The following is a 19,764-nucleotide window of genomic DNA, read 5'->3' as shown; positions in this document are numbered from 1 at the left end:
TGGATATGTCTTGACAATGGGATGCTGGACTCTCTGCCATTGTCCATGCCCGTAGTAATGGACTTAAGACTGTTTATGAAGAACTATACTGTTGTAATGATATGGGAGAACTCAGTGGCGTGGGGAGGTTAAGGGAGGGAGTAGGGGAAATCCCTGGGCCTATGGAACTGTGTGATACAATGATGATAATGATGATGATGATGATGATAAATGTTTTGTGGCTTACTTAAAGTGTCACATAAAGAGAATACCTCTTATGATCTGATTCGTTGATAAGAATATTAGGGATAAAGAGAAACATAGCATAAAACATCAGATCAATGATTTCCAAGGACTAGAGTATGTAGGATATTGACTATGAAGAGGCCAATGGGAACTATTCAGGTAGATGAAACGTCTGTAACCCTACTTTTGACAAATGCTGTTGAATTTACTGTTTGCGTAGGGAAAACTATGCACCAATGAAGTCCACTTTAACAACAACAGACATGAGCTAGAAATAGACCCAAAGAAACATGATATCAGGAAAGTCAAGCAAATGAAGTGCTTAAAGGAGTATGATTTTTTCATCTGCATCCTCTGTTGCCAAGGTGTCAGGTCAGGAAAAAAAGAATTTGGAATCAGAGAGGTAGCAGAGTCCTTTACAAAAGTAGTCTGAGTGGGCAGTGAGGCTAACTTTTTTTTTCTTTTTAAATTGTAATATAACCTGGGTTTTTTTTTTTTAACCAGCCCATAGATGTAATATATAAGCATATACAAGAAAATGTCTCTCCCCACTCTGTACAGCAGTGGCTGTCGTGTGTGTGTGTGTGTGACTATGTGTGCATTCTATTGCGTTTAAGTTTTTGAGGGGAGGGGTGTCATAGCTGAGTTTCCTGTACCTTGTCCTTGGTATGGGTCTGAATTATAGAAGGTTCGGAGATGGTAGTGACTATGGGGCGCAGAGAGTTCCCCAAGCTGTTTTCTGTCCAGTGAGCCCCATGTGCTGGTTTGTAGGTGTTGTGGTTAATATGGTCGTGAATTGTGGGCAGCACTACTGCCCCCTCACCTGATGCACTGGCTGGCGCTGCTGTTGCTGCCGCGGCCGCTGCCGGGATGTCTTCGTCCACCTGGTAATCTCCGCTGTCTGGGCGGTGGTGACTGTACTCGGCTGCTGGTGCCGCTCCCGAAGCTTATAAAAGACAATCAATATAGAGACGGCCAGCAGTCACGGCCACAAAACAACCAATCTTGGTGGTCTTCATGACTTCATCCAGGCTTGTCCCCATCTTGTCAGTGGTGTCTGTCACAGGTATCACCACCTGCTTGGGCACACAGGTGGTCTGAATGAGCACCGTGGTAGAGGTGGTATATGCTGGCTGATAACCAGTGGAGGTAGTGGGACAGGCTTGTACTTCCACGAGGTGTCCTCAGGTGAGACCTCCGTCGTCTCCACTGTCACCGTAGTGAAGAAGCTGTAGTTGGACTTGGTGAGCTCGGCTGTGCTCACGTTGAGGTAGGCCAAGGTATTGGAGTTTCCTGCTACGTTGGTCACCATGCACGTGTAGACCCCAGTGTCTGAGAGCAGCACGTGAGAGAAGTTCAAGGTCTCGTCGTTGAGGATGGAGATCCACTGGTGGTGGGAGGCGTGGCTGAGCACTATCCCATTGTGCAGCAACCACTTGACCGAAGACATAGGGGGAGTCCGACACTTGAGTTTCACTACCCGACTCTCAGAGATATTGAGGTCCCGAGGCATCCATGACGAAAGGGACAGAGCACTGGAAGGAGGCCTGGTCCACCTCCACCGGGTAGCGGTCTCGCATGTGCATGGGAGCGTGGCAGCGGCTGCAGCAGGTAGAGTTGGTGGGTATGTACTCCCGGAGCCACCAGGCCAGCCACAGAATGTCACAATCACAGTTCCAAGGATTGTGGTGTAAGTGCAACTCCACCAAGTAATTCAGAGAGCTGAAGAGGTCATGGGGCAAAGAAGTGAGGTTGTCATGGGCCAGGTTGAGTTCCACGAGCAAGGCCAACCCATTGAAAGCATTCTGCTCAATCAGGCTCACCTGTGAGTTCTTGAACCACAACTTCTTCAGGGAGCTGAGGCCATGGAAAGGATTGAATTTTTATATGGTGAAGGACATTTTCCTGAAGCCTTAGCTAGAAGAGATACTTAAATGGGGAGTGCTGAGTTAATGTAATAAAGGGTTGTTTACATACAGGTAATGCAAGAGCATAAGCCTATGCTGATGCAAAATTTCACCTGAAATAAACAGAATCATTCTGCAGGAGAAGGGCTACAATTAGAGAGCGAACCCGGGATATACACGAAGCAAGCAAGATGACTTATCTTCAGGAACACTCGCCAGGGTACCAAATGGAATCACACTTGATTTTGACAATATATTACATAACTGTACCCTACTAACTTATGAGTGTATATTTAAGGATGCACCAGAACAGATCCCATCTGAGGAAAGCAGAAGGAATAGGTGTTTTCAGATAACACATCTGAGCAGATTGTTCCTCTTGGGTAAGGCATTAAACCCTGTGAATTTTTTTCTTTTGGTCAAAAGAAGTAGAAAATAATATGTATCTGATAATGTATTTCTTTTCCCACAATAGATAACAGGCAACTTTTTTTCTTTAACCACCTACAAAAGCAGAGAGTGAGAGAGCAAGCATGAATGCCTAACCCAGATGAAGAGTTTCTATGAAGAACTGAGATGAATGTATAGTTAACATTTGCTGGGGAGGAAATTTCCCAAAATATCCTGTTGGAAAAAGGAGGACGGAAGAGTTAAAAGATGACATAGGTACCACCAGACTACAGGATTTTGTTCAGAACAGTGTGCTAAAGGTGCTGTTTCTTCTTTTGTTTATCTCTTTTCCCTTGTATTACTTATTAAACTGCAACTTACATGAGGAACCAAGGCTTGGTTAGAGCTCCATCCCAAATGGCATATATGATTCTGCAGAGTATAAACCTTCAACTGTCTGCAGAAGGATTAGTTCAAATGGCTTAAAGCAATTCTTTTTTTTTTTTTAAGGAAAGAAAATCATGTCTGTGTTTGACTGAGGTGTTCTTACACTATAATGTTATAAATGCCTGTCACATGTAAGTAATTCAACAATAATGTCACTTCACATAGACTAATGAATTTCAAAAGGGAAAAAGAGTACTCCTTGAAATACAAACAATACGAGAAAAAAGCAGATTTAACCACCAGAATAGAGACTATAGCATTTTTCTTTCAATAATCACTTTAGAATATTTGAAGAAGTATTTTTGTGCTTGATTTGTCATTCAATTCCCAATGTATATATCTTCCAAGTTAATTGATTAAATTTGTTATTTATTTTAGAGTCAGAAACACATAGACAAGGAAGGCTGAACTCTCATCAGCTCTTTCACTTTCCAAATGCCTGCAATAGCCAGGTTTGGGCCAACATCAGAAAACAGGAACTTAAATCAGCTTACCTGATTTACTGCCAAAAAATCATTTACTGAGTCATCATGGCTACCTCCCAGTGACTACATTAGCAAGAAGTTGGAGCCCAGAGCCAGAATCAATAAGCAAACCAGGTATTCCAATGTGGTATGAACATAGATTTTTCAATCCAATGTCTATCCCCATTTTACAAGCTAAGGAATGACTTCTTTTACAATAGTGTATAATTATTCAGAAGATAGTGCTTCAAATTTACTTCTCTTGTACTTCTCAGATTTTCTGACTTCCAGTGTTAAAGACTCTGAAGTGTTAGGACTCCTCTTATGAGATGATTGTTAGCAATTCTGAGTCTCGGGTGTCTGTGGCAGCTGCACTCAGGCACACAGACAATTACGTTTCACCTCCTCTTATCAGTGTAGTTCACTTTTTTCCCTCTTCTGTGACCTTACATCTTTCTTTAGTACGGCATCTTTTGTGCCTTTTGTACTCCTAACGTTTTCATGATTCAACAAAATGCTGGTTTATTCTGTCCTGTACTTTTGTTCCAAGCTCTGTGTGCCTGGATTTTTGTAATAGATGGTAAATGTGGAGTTCTTTTCATTAAAACTCTTATTTTTTTTCAAAGCATACTCTTTGAAAGCTGCTGACTTGTTATGTATGTTCAAAGAAGAACTAAACTTCTGAAAGTTGCTGCCTGCTGTTCCAGCAGAGGCACATGCATTTGTGCAGTGTAAATTTACAAAACAGGAGGGCCCATTTCTTGGCTGTTGAAGAAATACTAAAATAAGAGCAGGTGAGATAAGTGACAGGCATTAAACAGGATTCACAATCTAGCAATCCTGTGTGAAAACAAAGCCAATATGAGTAGATTCAGTGTTACACAATTCAGCATCAGTCCCAACATTTCATGTGATGAGCTCTGAGGAGCAGAGGTAAATCAGCAAAAACAAAATAAGAAAAAATTATTCTACATGTGATTACATTGCTACAGAAAAGCCCAACACAACTCTGCCAAGTAGGAACTCGGACATGTTGGAAGCAACAATTCAGAAAACTACATTTAATTTAATATGGAATCAAGAGACACTGTCTCCAATAACTCTTGCTTTGAGGCTAGTATGTGCACATAAACTGGTCTTTGAAACAACACATTGCTTTCTCACCATAGACTACAAAGTCTTCATAATTGAAATATAAAGTGCATGGTTTTATTGATGAGAAAACAAAATTGTTTTTACCCTAAGCGCTCAAAATTAGTTCATATCCTTTTTGCATTAGCTTCATTATTGTCCACTACTTCCACTCCAACCTCAACCTGGTGCATCAATCAACATCGCTAGCAAACCCTGCCAAACACCTGGTTTTACCACTTACAGAAAGTATGCAACAATTTCTTTGTTGGACCCATTATGTATTTCATTTATGAAAGTCCATATGTTCGTTAGTTCTATGATTCTATATCATGTTATTTATTCACTGTCTTTAAACCGTTTTGTTGAGGAGAGCCTAAAACAAAAAAAATGCTAGAGCTGCACTGAAGCATCCCTGCCCTAGGGGTGTTAACCAGAAGAGTTGGCTTCAGATTCTCATTTGACAACTTACTTACAGAACTGCTCTGGACATATCACTTACTCTCTCCGGGCTTCATTCCTTCCCACAAGCAAAATGAAGGGGATATGCTAAGCTATTTCTCAATTCCCTTCCAACTCTAACATTTAATTCTTTCATTCAGAACATGTTGAGTGTTCTCTAGAGCTTCCCATTCACCAGGATTTTCAGAATGAGTGACTTGTTGATGAAAGCTTGTTGGGAATTTTGGCCTTCTATGTGTTCAGCATAACATTAGTCTAGTTTTCTTGAAAGTCTCTTAAGTCCCTCAAAAGAGCTAACGATTAAAGATGATTGTCACCTCCATAAAAGAGAAAAACCAAATTCGATGAATAAGAAGACTGCTTTATGTCAGTAGAAAAACAGGGAAATTTTAATCCCTTGCCACCAATGCCAGAGTGTTTTAAAAACTCAAAGGTCACAATTTTTAGCCCCCAAAAAGACACATGGATTCTATAGGAAGAATCATCAAACTGGAATGATGATGTGATCCAAGAATTGATTAACCAAAAACATGAGGTTTAACACTTGGGGAAATGTCATCAACACTATGGGAAAGAAAGTGAATCATCTATGTGCCTAGGCAAAGTTTCAAAAAAGAATCTAAAGGAAAGAACAGATGGTGAGATGACAAGCCAAAGATATCTGACATTTCTCCAACATCTTCAAGACAGCAGCTTTTATAATGTGAGTGACAAGACAAGCTATTAAGTATTTATTGAAAATCTTTTACATATGGAGTATTATATTATCATTGGACGGTAGAAGGAAGGAAGGAAGGAAGGAAGGAAGGAAGGAAGGAAGGAAGGAAGGAAGGAAGGAAGGAAGGAAATTTGGTTGAGAAAAAATGTAAAGACATGTAAAGAACATGCATGAATAGACAAAAACTAAAACCAAGGAAGTCACACAAAAAAGATATAAACAATGGTTAGCTTTAATGGAACTCTAACATGAAGAAGAGTTATGTATCAATGTATTATAAAAACTCATATAAAAAACTCATATTGCTTCCAAAATTTTTGAATATACATAAAGAACAGAAGAGGCACCAGAGTATCACACATAAGACAATTTTGAAAATATTCCCCAAATTTAACAAAGAAAGAAAGTGTGCCATGTAGATATTAATCATCAAGATTAAATATCTCCTAAGTATTGGAACAAATTTGATCAGTTTATGATCTCTTAGGAAAGAGAGAAGCATGTGTTAAGAGCTAACAAGACATGTTTACTTAAGATCTATTATGAACCTCAGTGAGAGTAAAACAAAGAAAATTTTAGGCAAAAATATGAAGCCTACAGATTCAATTTATCTGTTTTCTTCAAATCTCAGTGCCAGAATTCCACCAATAGTAAGTAGTGAGCACTATGAACAAAAACATATTTTTGATGATCATGCTCTTAGTGTGACTGTATATATTTTGTCATATTGTACAACAAAATCGAAGGTTGGCAGAGTGGATTTTACCCACCTGGAGTCTCTTATTCCTCGTCACTGTGCTGAATGCCCTTGAACACCTGACACATTGCAGGCCACATCTGTGCATCTCACATAACATACCCAAGCTCATCTTATTGGGATGTCACTTCTCAGTTTGAGAAGCACAGCTACCTGGGTTGAAGACTACTCAAATATGTCTCTCAGCCCTGAACGGTGTCTTTATCGGTGAAATTCTATTGAAGATTTTCTTATCTACAACATGTTCTACAAAGTGCTAGCTGCTGGCTCTACCAGATAATGGAAATCCCTATCACAGATCATCCATCTGTCTCTCGATTTCACCTTAGTGCAGGATTCCTGTCCTTGCCATCTCCCTCACAATTATCTTTTCCACCATCGGTAGTCTCTGTTTTTATGGTAATAATGGAAGAAGTGATTCAAAAATAACTTTTGGAGGAATTACTTAATTACATTCAGAGTTGGAACAGCAATATAAAGTAATGACCCAATATTAAAACTATCCTTATTTCATTCTAATCAACTCTGCCTAAGGAACATGACTTACCATCTTTGCAAAGATGCAAAATGAGAATGGGTAGCCATAATGTCATAAGAGAGATTCATGCTTCACAAATTATGTCTGTGATGAAAATATGGTCAATTAACATAATGGATTTTTAAGTAATGATTGAAAATATCTTTCTGATTTTATTAAATGGATGGTACATGTAACCTGCAGATTTCTTAGTTTAGCAATTTTTGAGTGACAAACATGTATGGCTTTCACATGAATGCCAGCTGAACACCAACTAAGACAAACTACTACAGAATACTGAATGAAAACTTAGGTCCTAGGAATATTGGTACATTGCTGTGAAGATTGATAATATTATATATCAATTAGCATGCCGCATTATAAAGAATATGTTCTCAATCCAGGTCTCTTTCTAATTATCTAATTTGCCTTTGATCTCAAGTCAGATTATACTAAGAGTTTTGGGGACAGAATGGATTACATGGATCACCTATCACAACAGGCTTGGCGACTTTAAAGTCATCACAATATCCTTTTTGTATGTTGAAAATCTTTTCTTTTGTTCTCCATGTCTCTGTATCTTTGTTTCAGTGTTATGGAAAGGAAGTTTGCTTTTATCAAAATTATTACTCATTTCAGAAGCATGTGAATTTATTATTCTGTGCAATGAAGTCTTTCAAACTCATGAATCAGAATGTCATATATTCTTGTTATTATTGAATGTATTGGCCCAGAACCAAAATATTTTGTTATGGGCCATGATTATCTATAAGACTTTCAATAGATACAGTAGAGATTTATTAATTATACCTGTGGTAAGAATGACTTGTAGGACTTCCCTATCGAGGTGAATGAGGAATTGCTCATACCAACAGAATGAGGGTCATACTCAGTTTTAAACAACAGCAAATGACTGTGAAAGCCACAGATAATGTCTAAGAACAGGAAAAGTGTCAATTGCCATGTGACCTGACTAAGAGTGGGAAAATGTAGTTACTTTCAAATATTTGATGTATTGTCCCAGAGCAGACCCTGTATTCAGTGAAGGAAGGGCACTTACATTCAGAGTTTAGAAGTGAAAACAAAACAAAACAAACAAACAAACAAAAAAGGTCTTTCCAAAGGTGGGACAGAGTACCCTGTGGAGTTAGCGTTATCCAAGACAAGTCCAAAATATCTGCTTCCTTTTTTCAAATCTATTGAGATTTAATGTGAAGTTATTCTAACTCCTCTAGAGAAATAATTTTTCAATCATATATATATATATATATATATATATTTCAGTCATTTCCTTCAAATATGGTTTGACCACACATTACTTTTTTGTATTATACACTACTTTCAATTAAAAGTTTTCAAAAATTTATTGAAACCTACTTCATTTCATAGGATAAGGACCATTTTCTTGAACGTTCCACATGTGCTTGAAAAAGTGCATTCTGTACTTGTTTTAGGCAAAATTCTATTTGTAAGTTCTGTCAGTATTGTTATTTTTATTTGAATTTTCTCTGACTTTACTAATGTTTTTGTTACCCGTTCTCTCTGTTACTGAATGATGTGGCATAATCTTCTGCTAGTTATGAAATTATTCACTTCTCATTAGGGGGTTAAGTAACAACAAATGATTTTCTGATATTGTTGTTTTTGTGTTTTTACAGCATGATATGGGAACAAAAGAGACCTATTTCAGTTTCTAGGAGTTAACAGGCTACAGGTATTGTGCAAGGTCAAAAGCTCAACAATTATATTCAATATCTAAAAGCTTTATATAGTAAATTAGTTTCAACACATTAGCCAGAATTACAAATTGATGGACAAGTAATCTCAATGCTTAAAAAATCTCCATCTACAGCTGCACATATAAGGAACAATGAACCCTGAATTTCCTAAACGGGAGAGATTATGTCTTCCATTCAACATTCAAGTCAATGAATTGCCATATGGAGGCAGCTTCCAGGGACAAGACAGCTTCCTGACACAGTTAGGGATAAGCTCATCTATGTCTTGTACTCGTGGGGTCTGGGGAAAGGGGATCTGCTCTCGTCATTCTCCAGCTGTTTCCCACAGAGGAGGTCTGTCTAGCTTCAGCTTCCTGTAGCTGCCCCATTTGTGTAAGACTCTTTTCATCAACTGCTGTTGCTTAGAGTGATTTTTCTTTTTAAATTTTGTTATTTTCAAATCGTGTGCACATTCTATCGAATAGGCCAGGGAGATATGTAAGTATAGATACAGATCTGATATAGGATACATAGATGTGTATATATGTGTATCCGTGTGTATGTTATGTATACATAGAGGCATTAATATTTGTGTAGACTACATTTGAAGTATTTGCCATAAGATGCTGTGCTTATTGCCCCAGAGAGCATTGTAACCCTCCAAGAAGAAGATACCTCTCTTAAATAATCACACAAAGTTTCACTGGGGATGGGGAAGATTGTTCCCTGAACTGAATTAATTTTCTGAGGAGTAATTTGACAGAAAAATTATTTCATGAACATCAAAAAGAATATGCCCAACTGTGCTTGATTTGTCCTTTTATAAACAAAAGAAAAGATGTTTCTCTGCTGTTGAAGGGAGCACTCTCCCTCTTTTAAAGGACTGTTACCACCAGCATCTTCACTGGGAGCTGCAGAGCAATCCAGATGTGAAGTTATGACATTCAAGATTCTAGCGGTGTCTGTACATCTCACTGGTTTCCTTACTTCGGCATTTCCACAGAAGCTCTGGGAACAGTGTGTGTCCACAACAAAGATGGGAACTGGGGCAGCCACGTTCCCAGATATGGCAGTGTGGAGGGCACGCTGGCACTTTTTTTTTACTGGATTCATTTTATTTATTTGAAGTGCAAAGTTAGAAACAGGATAGGACACACATACAAAGAAACCGGGCCTCTGTACTCTGAGTAAGGTTGACTAGAGCAAAGATTGTATTACTCTTTGTTAGGAACCAAGCTGAAAAGCACTGTGGTCACAGGGCCACATTGAGGGAAATTGCAGAGAACCAAGGAGAAAATCTTGAAAGGTGAGAAAGTCTGGTTGGAGTAAATGTGCAGAAGATAACAAGAGCCCGAAGACAAGGTGCCTTGATCTGTACTGAGGTCTATTTATATTTTCTACCTACCTGTGTTTTCATCAATACAGCAAGGTACTCATAGCAGCTGTTGTGAGCGATTTTCTGTCTCTTGAGAATAACAATTACTAAGGCAAGTGCGATCTAGTTAACTTATGGGTTAATCCACATTAGTTAACTTTCCCAAGTGTCTTCAGAGATATGTTGGTACTTCCCCAGTGAACCTCACAGGATGTCATAAACATCAGGGCAGATTAAACCTGTGAAGTACAAACAGACTAAACTGCTTCCGAAACCAAGGAAACTGATGAAATGATCACCAAAATTCAAAAGAGTGAGCTCTGAGACATCCTTCACTCTCAAAGTCATAGGAAGGCACAATACTTGAGATGTTCCTGATTCCATTGTCAAAATAATCATCATTGCAAATGAGTCACACTCTGTATTACTCTTTATCATTTTCATCTAATTTAATAGTAACAATGTTGAAATAACTGATATTTTAAAGCACTTACAAATCAATTAGTGAATATTACACAGCTATGTGTTTGCATCATATGATGAAGCAAGAAAGAGCAAAACATTATTTGTCATGTGGAAGAATTAAAAGTGGTCAATGAAAGGTTTTGTGCAATAAATGAGAAGTGTCCATTTGAAAGATTTTGGAGGCTATTAAACACTATCCCTGAATTTCAAGAAAAGAAAGCGCTATACAATCATATACTAGAATCTAGCAACTTAATACATGCTTGGAATGAAGTAATGGGTTATTCTTGAACATACTGATGGAGAGGGCTCCATTTCACACCAAGTTAAGCTGTGACTGGCAACACTGGCCTTCCATGAGAGAGCAACAGTGGAGTTCCTGATGCTTTAATGCTTTTGTTTTACCTTAATGTTTAAAATAAAGATTCGTTCTGACAAAACAGAAAGAAAAAAGAAAAAAAATTGGAAACAGTGAAAGATAGAGCTCTGCTAACCAGATGGAAGACCCAGAAGATCCAGGCACCCAGCTTTGTGCAGAAGCCAGTGTGATTATTTTGAAATGAACCAATGGGAAGACGTTTTTCTCTTTTTTTTTTCTCCCTTTCACTAAGTCTGTAGCTGCCATTCAAGCACGTAAATCTTTAGAGAGAGAAAAAAAAAGACTGCATGTGATGATATTAGTAACTTTCAGACACCAAAGTGCCCTTTGCTTAATAAAACATATGAATCATGAATAACATTATATTAATTAACAATTAAATAGTATTCTTACTTCAAATTATGTAGTTAGCAGTAAAGGAGCATAATTTATCTTACTGATTACTTCAATATGCTAGAACTAAAAATTAGGAAAAATTCTATTGACAAAGCTCTTTCCAAACAAATAACTTTTTTCTCTAATAATAAAAAATAAGCAAGGATATTAAGGATTATCTTGCATCAATAATATAGCATACTTTTATTAACTGTATTAATAGGTGCTGGGAAATCTAAATTTGTAGAAAATGACAATGGAAGGGACCCGGTCATTATTTGCTAGCTCAATGTCCAATGATATTTAATCTGTCACAATAAGACTGGCCGAAAGAAGAAGAAGAAGAAGAAGAAGAAGAAACAACTTCCATGCAGGAATCCAAATTCTGCAGTCTTTTTTTCTCCTGATTGCTGAGATAACATGGAAGACAGAAAAACATGTTAACTTGTCGCATTACTTCCTGTTGTTCTTTATTAGCAGGTGCGAGAACATCAAGTTTCTCTTTTTGATAAATGAACAGAAAAAATAAGCATCTCTTACCTTTGTTGAAAAAAGAAGAGACAATGCTGGCATTAAAATGTTAGTTTTTAAAGATTTCATATATGAAAATTATAATAAACAACACTTTGAATTTTAAAGTAATTTATCATAGTCTTTTTTAACTAGGACATTTAAAGCTTCACTAGACGAAGAATTAAGACTCCCAAGCAATTTTAAAAAATTAGTTTTCTCCTATAATCTGTGACTGAGTATTTTCTTTTTTTTTCATTTTTACTTGTATTTATATACAGAAATATGTATTTTTTTTTTACTTTCTTTAACGGTATCAACTACCAGCTATGATTTCTTTTTTTTATTTTTAAATTTTTTTAAATTTTTTTTTATTCATTGATTACATTGTATTATGTGATACAGTTTTGTTGGAACTGGGAATCACCCCACCCCTCCCTCCGCCCTCCCCCCATGTGGAATATTCCACCTTGTTGCATATCCACTGATCAAGTACAGTTGAGATTCCCTCTGATGGTTCTGCCCTCGGACCGGTCAGGGTCTCCCCAGGAAGCTGAGGAACTAGATTGGACTATAAGATGTTGGACTCTATGTTTAGTTTATGCTTACAAAGAGGGAATCTCGACTGAGTATTTTCTGAATTCAAACCAACAATTGATAAGTGGCTTGCTTTTTCCACTCTTCCTATTGTTGAAATTCACAACTGAAAGATTGATCAGAACTGAATGCATGCTGCTTGGGAGAAGAGAAGCCACAGTGACAAATAAGTCACTGATTATTCTGATTAATATTCCATGTGAGACTCACAACTTTTTCAAATACTACTTCCACTGTGGTGGTGATTATATTTTATTAATTGATTAAGTGTTAATTGAGTTGTCTTTCATTTGCCAAATTTAAACCAACTGCAATTTAGAAATGTTGCTTATTGACAATATACCATGAAAATCAAAGGTTTTTCTCCCCAATTTTAGCATTGTTCTCTTCAAGTTTGCACAAAAAACAAATTATCCAAGTTCAAATGCAGAGGAAAGCGTTTGGCCTAATATTTAGGGTGCCACGTAAGGTGACTGTACCACATCAGAGTCTGTGGGTTTAATTTCCGGTTCTAACGGCAGAGTGCAGCTTCCTGCTTTGTAAACCCTGAGAGGCAGTGGTGATGGTTCAAGACATGGAGTTACCGCCAAACATATTGAAGACCTGGATTGCTTTCCGGCTCTCAGCTTTGACCCTGGACAAGTCCCAACCAGTATAGGCATTTTAGTCATGAACAAGAAAGAAACACTCACTGTGTGTGTGTGTGTGTGTGTGTGTGTGTGTGTGTGAGGGTTTGGGTTCTCAAATAAATAAATGAACACATTATTGTAAAATAAATCCGAATTCAAATGCTTGAGTATAGATGTGGTTAAAAAGAGCACTGCTATGTCATTAGGGGCGAATGCTAGTGCCTTCAACCTACTGAAACAGAAGTCATTTTTTGCCCTCTCTGATTGATAATACATTTGTTAAAGATGACGATATGAATGTCATATTTTCATTCAGCACATAAATAAAATAAAAATGTCATAAGATTGCATAAACTGGTGATTGTCCACTGGAGTATGAAGGTCATTCCTTCATGAATACAGAAATCTCTCACATCTGAATATAAACTTGCAAATGCATTATGTAACATAATACTGTATGTTTACACTTTATACATTTTAATGAAATATTAAACAGGTTTATTTTGAGTTCATAATATAAATTGCAGTAGAGGTCATGACAGTAAAATGAATGCAATTGTGTCCCTGGAATAGTTCTTTTAAAACCCCGTACTACTAGAAATAAACTAGACACTGCTCAAAAGAGTACAACTATAAAATACCACCCATTACATATTCCTTCCTAATTTCTCTCTTTTCTCCCATTAATAAACAAGAAACACATCTCCCTAAATATCTGTGGGTCCCTCTAGAGAGTGTTCCCATGCAGAAAATCAGAGTTGAATTGCTAGCAAAGATTTTATGAAGCTGGAAGGATGTGCTGTAGAAAAAATAATCTAGACATCCATTTATGCACATTAAAAATTTCTACTAAAAAGAGTTCTGTTGCACAGTAGGCATAACATTAATAGATAGTTTACATTAAATTTGTTATAAATTACCACATTAAAAAATCGTTCTCAATTGTGTAATTCAGATTTACGAAACAAAGTGATAAACTTTATACTCTATGTGTACGCCTGCCAGCCTGTTGTCTAAAACATCTGCTCGGGCAATATGTCATATGCAATAGCCTGTGCAGGTTAGGCCAGTACATAATAGAAGTAAGTGTATTTTTAAATGCCAGGTTTTAAAAGAAGACAGGCCCGCTTGGTATCTCATTATAAGTGGAATGACTTTCATGTCATCCCATCAGTAGTCGTACAGCTTTGGGGAGAGTTTCAAAGGTCAACATCCATAACTATTCTGTGCTCATTCACTATTTTCTCTTGAGAGAAACACAGGAAGACTATTTTCTAAGTAGACTTGCATTTCATCTAAGAAATGAAAAAAATGTTGCTCTGAGTTTCTGGATATGCCTCAGTCTCTTCAATTTGATTATATATACACTATTATCAGAAAAAAACAATCACAGGGAAGGAAAAAGCAAATTTAAACTCATGTTCCTTCCTTGTTTTCTAAATGTAGAATTGTAAAAAATGCACCTTAAATAATTCAGATCACATTTTTTTTTTTTAGTTACTGAAGGTTTTGAGTTCAGGAAATATGTTTCCCATCTATTTAATCACTACCCCATCATTCAATAAACACCACCAAAAATAGCTAATAAGATAAAAAATGCAATCAACTGCATACAATAAGGGATAATTTCTAAATTTTGTTTAGCTGACATAAACTTATCATTGAATTATGTCTTTTCTATAAAGTTTTTGAAGTACCATTAACTAACAGACACTAAAGATTAAATTTCAGCTGGTGTCTAGGTTGTGTATTCATTTCTTCATTTAAGGACATTTTTCTTGAACCTCTCCTATAGACTAGGCTCTTTGTACGTTCTTAAGGAGCAAGAGAAACCAAGGCTATCACATTCTCTGTCTTAATCCAGAAGATAGTGACAATCACACAAATAAATCTAAAGATGGAATACTGCATTATAAACAGTGAAAATGTAGGCAAAACTGCTAGAATTATTTATTCTAGTAACTATTCTCAACTCATGTTGTCACAGAGAAAGCTTAAAGAAGGGGTCGTGCTAGTGAAGGCAAGGTGACCCTTTATGGAAATTCTTCATTAGGGCTACATCCTGGCAGATTGGCATTGCATTGGCGGTGTCAAGATGATACATCCTCCCAGGATTTGTTGTTGTTGTTGTTGTTAATTTGATCCATTAACACTGCATTACACAGTCCCTATTCCCAAATTAATTTTCTTGTCTACACTGAATTCCCATTCTTTTGCAAAACAACATAAGAGACCCTGATAATATACTACAACCAGATTATTTACTTTCTTTGATGGTACACTTTTTCCCAGTATGATTCTTAGGTTCTTTTCTGCTTCCTCTCAAATCCTAACCCTGGTCAATAGCTATATAATAAAATCATGAAGTTCAGAATAAAGTAGAGATGGCAAAGAGTGGTTTTTCATCAGCAAGCTCTATGACAGGCTTCCAAAAGAACAGTATAAACAACAGTTAACAATGTTGACGTACCAGAAATTGTGGAAGAAACAATGGAAAAATTATCTTTGGCAAATGGAACGTTAAGGTTTGTTCACAGTAAAACTGCCAGAGCAGTTACAAGTGTGTGTCATCGATTCTGTACCGTCAACATCAAGTGAAAAAATGGAACACAACCAAGAATTCTGCAATAGTTACATGACATCACACAAATGCCACTGTCTCACCTGTGAGTACTTGTGCTAAGAAAATGTTTAACCTAAATATAATCAAGTCTTTAGATTCAACTTCCAGATTAAAGGAAATAAAAAAAGGGAAGATCTAGTGTAAAAAAAAAAAACTTGAGGAAATAATCAAGCAAAGCAATGAGAAAGTGTTCTAAATGACAGTTGGGTTCATCCTTCAAAGAGCTAATGGCTATTTATGCATATACTTGAATGATTTTATATTTATTTTATGTATTTATTTTTTAATTATTTGAAAGCAAAGTAACAGATGTTTTTCTCTCTACTTGTCCATTCTCCAAACACCCATGACAATCACAGAAGTGGGCAAGGTCAAAGCCAGGAGCTTGGAAATATGCCCAGGTCTCCAAAATGGGTGGCAGGTATCCATCTAGTTGAACTGCCATCTGCTACTTCCTATTGTGTACTTTAGTAGGAGGTTGGATGAAAAACAGTCTAGGGGACCAGCATTGTGTGACATAGTAGATAAAGTTGCCTCCTGTAGTGCTTCCAATATGAGCAACAGTTCAAGTCTTAACTATTCCACTTCCAATCTAGCTCCCTGTTAATCTGCCTGGTCAAAGTGCTTTGAATGTCAAGTGTTTGGGCTTTTCACCTACATGGGATATGCAGAAGCTCTCGGCTTGAGGCAATCCAGCTATAATCATTGCAGCATTTGAATAGTAAATCAGCAAATCACAAATCTCTCTCTCTAACTCTGCCTTTCAAATATATAAACTAACTCTCATAAAACAGGCCACAAAACAGAACTTAGACTCATACCCAAATACTCCGACATGGGTGTGTGTATGTCCCAAGTGGTTTCTTCAGCACTGAATCAAATGCCTGCTGCTGTTTTTATTCATTTTTAATTTTAAAGAAATAATTATTAAAAATGCTTGAAAGGCAATTTCAGTAATTTGAATGTAGTGTCATATAAAATTCTATTTTTGAATTATTATTATTAGTATCAATGGTGATTTATTTGCTTATTTTTACTCTGGGTTTATGTAGGACAATGTCAATGTAATTTGGGGGATTCACATTGAAGCACTTAGCAAAATGGCCATAAGAAACTATTCAAGAAGTTGAAAAGTGGTAATAATTATACATATTGGGTCAAGTGTTCAGCACAGTACTTACATTATTACCTGCAAACATTGCATTTCACATCAGAGTCCCTGTGTTAGAACCTTGGCTACACTCCAGTTATAGGCATTGTATGGGAAGCATAGATGACTCATATAGTTTGTTTATGCCATCATCACGGGAAACTGGATTGATTTCCCTGATCTCAGTTCCAGCCTGGCACGGGTCAGCATTTCAGTAATAAACTGGTTGATCTATGTTTTATCCATCTACTTATCTGTCTATCTATCTATGACTTTTAACTTTCAATAGAAAATAAAATACTTTAAAATAGTATTGATAGTTATACATGCATACATATCTACCGCTATCTCTTAGTCTCTGTGAGGATGGACCTCCTGTAGATAACAAACTTTAAAGATGCTTGAGCCCCTTGTAAAAATTTTTAAATTATCTGCGTGTAATCCATACTAGTTCTTCCACCTGGAATTACTCATCATTTCATGGACAGGGATTGCTTCTAAGGATTGTGCTGTTAGACAATTTTCTTTATGTGAACATCATAAAGTGTGCTTACACAATGATAGCTATGACATCACTCCATGATACAATTTCAAGAAGTACCATAATAGATGGCCCATTGTTGACCAAAAGTTCTCACATGTAGCATGACAACACTTTAAATCATATGTTATTGATAACATATAATAAAATTTAAGTGCTATCTAAATAGTTCTTAATATTGTATTGACAAAAAAGTACTTGTACCTGTTTAACACAGATGGAACTGCAAAAAACATATTTTGGGGCCCAGCGTGGTAGCCTAGCAGCTAAAGCCCTCACCTTGAATGCACCAGGATCCCATATGGGTGCCGATTCTAATCTCAGTTGCCCTACTTCGCATCCAGGTCCCTGCTTGTGGCCTGGAAAAACAATAGAGGATGGCCCAAAGCCTTGGGATCCTGTACTTGCCTGGGAGACCTGGAAGAAGTTCCTGGCTTCCTGGGTTTGGATCGGCTCAGCTCGGTCATTGAGATCACTTCGGGAATAAATTGTCAGATGGAAGGTTTTCCTCTCTGTATATCTGACTTTGCAATAAAAATAAATAAATCTTTAAAAAATAATAATAATATTTTTGATCCATGGATGCAGAATCTGTGATAAGAAAACCTAATATATAGTTAGAAGTTTTGTAAAATTGAAAGTATATGATAAAATTTAAATTTTGGTGTGTTTTCATAAATAGAATCCTTTCTATCTGATCAATGTAATTCTTCAATGGAATTTAGTATAATGTATTTTATTTATACAGAACTTTAAATAAAGATTATTTTAGGAAAAATTTCTCTGCGTGGCTGAGATAACAATTACAGAGCAGTCATGTAAAATATCGCCAGCTTGAAATTACTATAAGATTGTTTGCTTCGATGAGTAGAATTTTTACAATACGATTGGTTCTTACTGAATTAGGGACATTTTTTAAGTCAAATTTACAAGAGAAAGAGAGACCTACAGAAAGATCCTCCATCTGCTTATTCAGTTCCAAGTGGCCACAATGGCCAGGGCTGAGCCAATCCGAAGCCAAGAGCCAGGAGCCAGGAGCCAGGAGCCAGGAGCTTCCTCCAGAGGTCCCAAGCAGGTGCAGGGCCTCAAGGCTTTAGGTTGTCCTCGACTGTTTTCCAAGGCCACAAGCAGGGAGCTGGAAGGGAAGTGGAGCAGCTGGGATATGAACTGGTGCCCTTATGGGATCCCAACACATGCAAAGCGAGGAGGACTTTAGCCACTAGGCTACTGTACCTATCCCTAGAGTCATTCTTTTTTAAAATTTTATTTTTGATAACATTTACATATTTTATTAGGGTGCTCAGGGCTAGAGGAAAGTGGGTTTTCACATTTTCTTTTTTCATTCCTGTATCTGGGGAATGAGGGAAGAGATAAGTAACTCATTATGACATTAATAATATGATTATAATTGATTTAGATTGATGCTCAATAATACACTCTAGAATTCATTTTCCTGAAAAATCTCTCTGGAGTCAACTTATTTTGAATTAACTTTTCTTTCATCCATTCAAATGTATCTGTTGAGCATGTGCTTGTGAGTGGTATGGGTCTGGGTTCCACAACTGATTGTTCAATGTGTTGGATAGAAAAGGATGGGAGCATGTGGTCAATGGTATAGCTCCAAAACCTGTCAATTCAATTGCTTGAGTGTTTTAACTTATATATTATAATTACCTGAGTGGAAGGGAAAGAGGAAAGATACAGATTCTCACTGTATTCCAATTGGCTGATAACTCTAATTCCAGGATTTCTGAAGTGCTCGGTGGAGACACAACACTTGAGAACCAAGAGAAACAGGCCCATGGGAAACCCAAACTATAGGTGAAGACCAGTCCTCCTGGGGAGTATATACTTTAATCATGAGTATTTCTTCAGAAAAACTTGAAAAATAAAAAGAAATGTCTTCAATAGGTAAAAATTACAGGTTCTGCAACATTATAACTGTATGTTACTATTAATATAATGATGCCTCTGATATACAGTGATTAGAAACATCAGTTTATCAAGATTATCTATCACAGATCGATTGAAAGACATGATCATTTGGTACCAGTATACCATAAATAAGAATGCAATAACCAAGGTTTCTTTTACTGCCGTATTAAAGAAAAGAGGGAACACAATCTGACAAATGAGCCAAGGCTGCCAGGTATCAAATTCCTAGTCAATCACTTCCAAGTTGAGTGGCTTTGGTATTGTTAAGTCTTACGTCTTCACGTTTCCTAAAAACTACTTTATGTCCTAAGACATTTATTTATTTTAAACATGTATTTATTTGAAAGGCAGAACTACAGAGAGAGAGAGAGAAAGCAAGTGAGGCCTTCTATTTGCTGCTTCAGTACCCAAATGGCTACAGTGACTAGGTTCTACATCCATCTCTCCCA

The 19,764-nt window shown here is 36.9% G+C and overlaps 1 pseudogene; it reads right to left on the bottom strand.

Moving 5' to 3' along the window:
• Positions 1-764: 764 nt before the first annotated feature.
• On the bottom strand, positions 765-2,093 carry LOC101528411 (leucine-rich repeat-containing protein 4-like; annotated as a pseudogene).
• Positions 2,094-19,764: the final 17,671 nt, after the last annotated feature.

Source organism: Ochotona princeps, chromosome 9, assembly GCF_030435755.1.
Source record: "Ochotona princeps isolate mOchPri1 chromosome 9, mOchPri1.hap1, whole genome shotgun sequence".
NCBI classification, from domain to species: Eukaryota; Metazoa; Chordata; class Mammalia; order Lagomorpha; family Ochotonidae; genus Ochotona; species Ochotona princeps.
This window is presented reverse-complemented; position numbering and strand designations above follow the sequence as displayed.